At 40.8% G+C, this 7,214-nt stretch overlaps 1 pseudogene; it reads right to left on the reverse strand.

Annotated features, from left to right (window-relative positions):
* Positions 1 to 2,033: 2,033 nt before the first annotated feature.
* LOC118546271 (large ribosomal subunit protein eL28 pseudogene) lies at positions 2,034 to 2,475 on the reverse strand (annotated as a pseudogene).
* Between the last annotated feature and the right edge of the window lie 4,739 nt (positions 2,476 to 7,214).

The following is a 7,214-nucleotide window of genomic DNA, read 5'->3' on the forward strand; positions in this document are numbered from 1 at the left end:
ATTTTATTGATCTTTTGGTTTTGCTGATTTTCTCTATTGGTTTCCTATTTTCAGTTTCATAGATTTCTACTCTAATTTTATTTTTTTCCCTACCACTTGCTTTAGGCTTAAATTGCTCTTCTTTGTCTTGTTTTCTAAGGCTTAAGCTGAACTTACTGATTTTAGGTCTTTCTTTTCTAATGTGTACTTGATGCTATAAATTTCCCTCTAAGCTCTGCTTTCGCTGCCTCTCACAAATTTTGAAAAGTTGTATTTTCATTTTCATTTAATTCAACATATTTTTATATTACATTCTTGAGATTTTTGTCTTTGACCCATTTGTTATTACAAAAGTGTTGCTTAATATCCAAATATTTTGAGATTTTCCAGGTGTCATCTTCTGTTGATTTCTCTTTTAAATTCCATTGTGGTCTGAGAACATACTTTGTATGATTTCTTTTTTGTTTTGTTTTGTTTTAATTTGTTAAGGTATATCTTATGGTCTAGAATGTGATCTATCTTAGGGGACATTCCTTGCAAGCTTGACAAGAATGTATGTTCCACTGATGTTGAAGAGAGTATTCTATTAATGTCAATTAGATCAAGTTGATTGCTACGGCTGTTCAAGTCACCTATATCCTATTGATCTCCTACCCCCTTGACCTATCAAGTAGTAACAGAGGTGTTGAAGTCTCCAACTATAATACTGGATTTGTCTATTTCTCTTGTCACTTTGATCAGTTTTGGCCTCCTGCATTTTGGGTGCTCTGTTGTTATGTTCATACATATTTAGGATTGTTATGTCTTTTGGAGAATCGACTCCTTTGTTATTTTGTCTTCTTCTTTTTATGCCTGACAAATTCCCTTGCTCTGAAGACTACTTTGTCTCAAATTAACATAGCTACTCTAGCTTTCTTTGATTAGTGTTGGTATAGTGTATTTTTTTCTCCTTATTTTTAAAGTACCACAGTCTGAATATTTAAAGTAGACTCCTTGTGCAGTTCTGCCCTTCCAAAAAAAGTCATTGCTTTTTTGTGTGCTTACTTTGTTTCTTGTTGTAAGGACTGGAGTGATGACTTCCAAGCTTTTTATAGGTCAGAGCTGAAACCAGAAGTCTTACTAATCTTTTAAAAATCAACATCTTCTTGGGGCACCTGGGTGGCTCAGTCAGTTAAGCGTCCGACTCTTGATTTTGGCTCAGGTCATGATCTCGGGGTCTTGAGATCGAGCACCAAGTCAGGCTCCGTGCTCAGCTTGGAGTCTGCTTATCCTTCTTCCTCAGCTCCTCCCCTGCTCTATTTCTCTGTCTCTGTCTCTCTTAAATAAATAAATAAAATCTTAAAAAAAATCAACATCATCTTGCTATCTTCTTTCTCTCCAACCAGTATAAAAATCCTTCCCTTTTTTTCTCACAACCTCTTTGAGGGGGCTTCCTCAGCAGAGCTGTTTGACCTCTGGGAATACTGTTTTGTTCTTTATATCATAGCTGTTTGCCTCTTAAAATTCACAAAGGGCTGTAGCACCTCACTCTCTACCCAGAAATTCTACTAGTTCTTACACCTGGTCCAAACAATGATGTCAGTGTCACTCATGCCTCTGTGAAACATTCATACATACTTCCTTGTAGAGATTCCGCTGTGTTTTCTTTTGGTTTCCTTTGGAAGGGCTCTAGACTATCAGTCAAGTTGTATGAATCCCAACTGAGAAGCTAATTTAAATTCCTTCTCTTGGGGTCCTGAAGGGCATAAAAAGTAAGGGTCTAGAAATTTGGGTAGGTGAACATCCAATTTCAATGTTTCTAATAGTCAGGATATGATGGCTTGTGCCATCATAGTAGATGACAAATAACAGTATAGATTTTCACATAACCAGAGGTAAGGTGGGAGATAGTCCAGAGTTGGGCAGGCTGGGATTGGGCAACACCTCAAGAACACAGCGTAAAAAAATATCTTTCTACTCTATCAAACCTAGTGTGTTTTGCATCTTTGTTTCAAGATGGCTGCCCCATCTGCATCTCTCTCTCTCTCTCTTTCTTTTTCAGGCGGTTGACATCTTTACGCTTTGGAGGTGGGGGGAGGGTGCTCTGGAGCTCTTGGTAAGGCAGGCTGCTTCTTCTTTACCATCACAGGCTTCTGACTGTGCAAGATGGCTCTGGTTGTGCGAGTGGCGGCCATGCACAGATCTGGGCGGTACTTGTTCTTGCAGATCATGTGCCTGATGCTGCTGAGGGTGGCCTGGGCATTCTTGTTTATGGTGGTCCTCAAGTAGGTGCTGGTGGGTTTTTGCTGGTGGGATCTTGGCTTTATGACCACCACTACACCTTTGCCCTCAGCCCCAGGCTCCATGCCCACAGTCTAGCGGTGAATCAGCCCATTGCAGCAGAAGGAGTTGTGAGCCTTCAGGTTATTGGGGTCGGTACTGAACGTCTGCTTGTTCCTCTTCATCAGGAAGCTGGAGCAGTTCCGCAGGGACCATCCATTGCAGGTGGGCAGACATGGCGGCAGCTCCTCTCACTATGGCAGCCAAAGACGGAAAGGGCATTTATCATATAACAGGAAGGAAAAAGAAGTACCCCTATTAGCTCTTTGTTTATAACCAGTTACATCACATGGGCACCCCTTATGGAAGAGATACAGGAAATGAGTGTAGCCTTTCTAGGAAGTGTGCTATGGAGAAGGAGTTGAGGATGAATGTGAAGTAATGCATGGTGGCAGCCTCTGTCAACTGGCTGACCCAAGTTTCAGAAACAATATACTATGTCATTTGATCCTTATCACAACTCTCTGTCGTAGATACCAGATGCTCGAAAGTCTGATGTGGATTGAGGGGCAGGTGTTCAGACTTCTATATCATTATTTTTCTTCCTTCTTGTCTTTCCAGACCTATTTCACAATTCTACTCCTTCATGAAACTGGGCCACTCCAGTCTCTTTTCATGAAGAAACTCTTATTTTCTAGGCTAGCATTTTAAATAACACTATATTGTAAGTTTTGATATCTACTCTAAGAGACTCTTTTTTCTGTTGATAACTTATTCATGCAGTTCCTGGTGATGTTAATGATAATCATAGTGTATTTTCAAGAAGAGAATACAATTTACCCTAAAAATAACTCTGAAAAATATCTCTGATTCAGTCCTTCAGAAATCCTACACTGAAAAAATTCAATTGTGCCCTTTATTTCTTGTTTTTGCTCTTTTTGTTATCAGAGATAAATATTGACAAGGGCTAAGTATTTTGACATGAGAAAAAAGAGATGAAATCTCTTAGACAAAAAGGCAAAGGATGAAATAGTCAATTTACCAAAAACAGGTATATAAATGGAAAGTGAGGGGCGTCTGAGTGACTCATTTGGTTAAGCATCCAACTCCTGATTTTGGCTCAGGATGTGATCTCAGGGTCTTGAGATTGAGCACCTCGTGGGGCTCCATACTCAACACGGGGTCTGCTTGTCCATCTCCCTCTGCTCCTCTGCCCGCTCATTCTCTCTCTCTCTCTCTCAAATAAACAAATAAATAAATAAAATCTTTTAAATGGAAAGTGAGCATATGAAAATGTTCAACTTAAGAGATAATAAAAGAAATGCAAATTAAACAAACAATGAATTTGTTTCATCCATAAATTTCCAAATTATAAAATATTAACACCTAGCTTTAACTAAAGTTGAATGAATTAAGTTGCCTCATATAGGCCCGATGTAAATTAGTATAAGCTGACATAAGTTTACTAGAGGGCAATATGGAAATCTGTGTTAAGATACTTAAAAATATTCACAGTGCATGAGCCATCAATTTCACTTCTTAAAAATGGATCCTCAGGAAATTAAGACAAATGTCCACTGGGATATAGCCAAAGTGTAATATTTTTAGTGTTACTGATGGCAAAATGTTTATAGTATGTATGTGTGTAAGTATATGGAGGGAGACTAACACTGAACAGAAATTTGTTTAAACTTTGTTTAAACGCCCCAGCCAAGATATTATTTTAACCTTGAAAGCATAAGACAAAGGGGAAAGAATGTTATGTAGAGTTAGTTGCTTTTTATTTTTTAAAGAAGTCATTATTCTTGGGGCGCCTGGGTGGCTCAGTTGTTGAGTGTCTGCCTTCAGCTCAGGTCGTGATCCTGGGGTCCTGGGATCGAGCCCCACATTGGGCTCCCTGCTCAGCGGGAGGCCTGCTTCTCCCTCTGCCTCTGCTCCCCCTGCTTGTGCTCTCTCTCTCTCAATCTCTCTCTGACAAATAAATAGAGTCTAGAAAAAAAAAAAAAGGAAAGCATAAGAGAAAGGGGAAAAAATGTTGTGTAGAGTTAGTTGCTTTTTATTTTTTAAAGAAGTCATTATTCTGGGGCGCCTGGGTGGCTCAGTCGTTAAGCGTCTGCCCAGGATCCTGGGATCGAGCCCTGCATCGGGCTCCCTGCTCGGTGGGAAGCCTGCTTCTCCCTCTCCCACTGCCCCCTGCTTGTGTTCCCTCTCTCGCTGTGTCTCTCTCTGTCAAATAATCTTAAAAAAAAAAAAAAAAAAAGAAGTCATTATTCTTTTTTTTTTTTTTTAGAGAGGGAGTGGGAGAGGGGCAGAGGGAGAGAGAGAGAATCCCAAGAAGGCTCCACATCCAGTGCAGAGCCCTTTGTGGGGCTCAGTCTTACAACCCTGAGATCATGACCTGAGCAGAAATTGAGATTCAGATGCTTAACTGACTGAGCCACCCACAGGGCCCAAGAGTCAGTCGCTCTTAAAAGGAGTAGTGAGTGACCTTTGGTTGAGGAAACTAGCCAACTCCAGGCAACCCTTCAGGGAGAGAACCAATGGAGTAAATTCTCTGTCTCATACCCCTCCCTTCCCGGCAGTCTACTGCCAGGATTCCCCATTGTCCAAACCCAACAAGAAGCTTTTGGTGTGGCCCATATAGGCCAGCTTGTGATAATGAGAGTCTTGTGGTGGTGATGGTGGGGGGGGGGGAGTGGTGGTGGTAAGGACTGAGAAAAGGTTAAAAAATAGTGGAAAATGGATCTGGAGGGGGTGCCAAACAGAAGTCATCCCAACAGTCCACTCCTTTTGATTTGCAACATCCACTCTTGCATTTCATTGGAATAAAATCTTCATTTTCCTAACAGAGGAGTGTATGAAGTCCCATTAGCTGTTATCATGGCAGGATGATAAAAATCCCTTGATATTCTCACCTAACATATAAAACATGAGGTAAAGCCAGAGGTCACATAATACAGTGTGGTAAAAGGGATTAGTTACACAAAATACAGCTGTGTTCGATTCCACTTGTGTAGATGGTTATGCGGGCTAAGTTGATTATCATAGCTACCTTCACCTACCACACATTACATGTGCTCTTCTCCTTTGGTGGCATGTCAGCTGGATGGTAGTATTTACGGGGGTATTCAAACTTTTATCCCTAAAGGATTTGAGTCTTTGATGTCTGGTTTTTAATTGACATGATGCAATCTTCCATGGATCAGGACTATTGAGTATGGTCAACTAAAATGTGCCCTAGTGAATGCCCTGGGTTTCAACATGGATGGTCCTTTTAGCCTTTATTGTGTAGCAGCAACCAAATTTCCCCCTGGTAATCAGAATAAATCACTTATCCAGTACAGTGACCCTCTTCCGTGGCTGTTGGTTCAGTGGCGCAAGAAGCCCAAAATGGCCAGGTATCCACCTCAGCTTCCATTACTGGCACTGTATCTCTGTTCCCTGATGCAGGGATTTCTCTTTTAGCCCCTAGCATATCCACATCCACTGAACCCAAGTTTGTAGTAATTGGGACAAAAATGATTGCAGTTATTAGGTACAGTAGTTAGAGGGGCCACTCATATTTATACCCATTGGTTTCTGGACTCATGCAAATATGAGGAAGAGAGCAGCACATATTGACAGGTGCCGAGGTATTTTCCCCCAGCTGGCGCTCTGAAGCTTTAGCTGTCCACGGCACTCTACATAAAGCCAGCTCATTTTGGGAGAAGGAGCACCTGGTACAGCCTGTGAGATCTATGAGCACTGGAAAACATTACTGCACTTTTGAGAGGTCGTAAAAGGGGATTGAGTGAAAGGCTGCATAGTGAAGGTGAAACTCCATTTCTCCCATCACCAGAAGGAAGACCACCAGCCTCAGACTCAGCCATCTGCGATTCAAAGATTATTTACTAAGACTGAACTTCTCTAGAGAGAAGATCCACAAACATTGACATCTGGAGGGTATTCAATGAAACATTTGTTTGGCCATTTGATGATTTACTTGTGAAGTCCATTGGCGGACAAGGCCCACCCGTGGACAAAGAACTTCTGAACAGCTCTTTGTTATCTCAACTTTAAATATGAATGGGCTACCAAGATTCACCAAATATTTGGGGGAGGATATGGACAAAAGAGACCAAAGAAATTGAGATAATGCAGAGAATAGAAGAACTTAACTTGTATCATCATGGACTAAGAATGAGTTTTTGGAGAGGTGCCTGGCTGGCTCAGTTGGTAGAGCATGTGACTCTTGATCTCAGGGTTGTGAGTTCAAGCCCCATGTTGGGCGTGTAGCCTACTTAAAAAAACAAAAATAAAAAAAAGAATGAGTTCTTGGAAGTTAAAATATGATTAAAAATAAGAAATTTGAGGGGCGCCTGGGTGGCTCAGTCGTTAAGCGTCTGCCTTCGGCTCAGGTCATGATCCCAGGGTCCTGGGATTGAGCCCTGCATCGGGCTCCCTGCTCAGCGGAAAGCCTGCTTCTCCCTCTCCCACTCCCCCTGCTTGTGTTCCCTCTCTCGCTGTGTCTCTCCCTGTCAAATAAATAAATAAAATCTTAAAAAAAAATAAGAAATTTGATTGAAAGATTGGAATATTCAGTCATGGAAATTTCCTAGAAATTGAATCAAAAAGTGAAATGATTTACAAAAAAGACAAAAGATTTTTTACAAAATAAAAGGTAGAACAGGCAAATAAGGGCTTCTGAAAGTGATTTTTCCCAGAATAATTTTTTCCCATGTTACATAAGAAATCATGCAAGAACATCCTCCAGAATTGAGTCTCCAAACTGCATCAGCCCCACAAGAGCCCAGCATGATGAATGAAAAAAAGTCTATCTCAATGTATTTTATTTGGGACCTCAGAAGTCCAGAAATAAAGAGAGGATCCTAAATTAGTACAGAAAAACAACAACAACAACAACAACAATTAGATCACCTACAAAGTATATGAAATAAGAATAACTCTTAACTTCTCTGCAATATCAGAAGTTGGAA

Source organism: Halichoerus grypus, chromosome X (assembly GCF_964656455.1).
Source record: "Halichoerus grypus chromosome X, mHalGry1.hap1.1, whole genome shotgun sequence".
NCBI lineage: Eukaryota > Metazoa > Chordata > Mammalia > Carnivora > Phocidae > Halichoerus > Halichoerus grypus.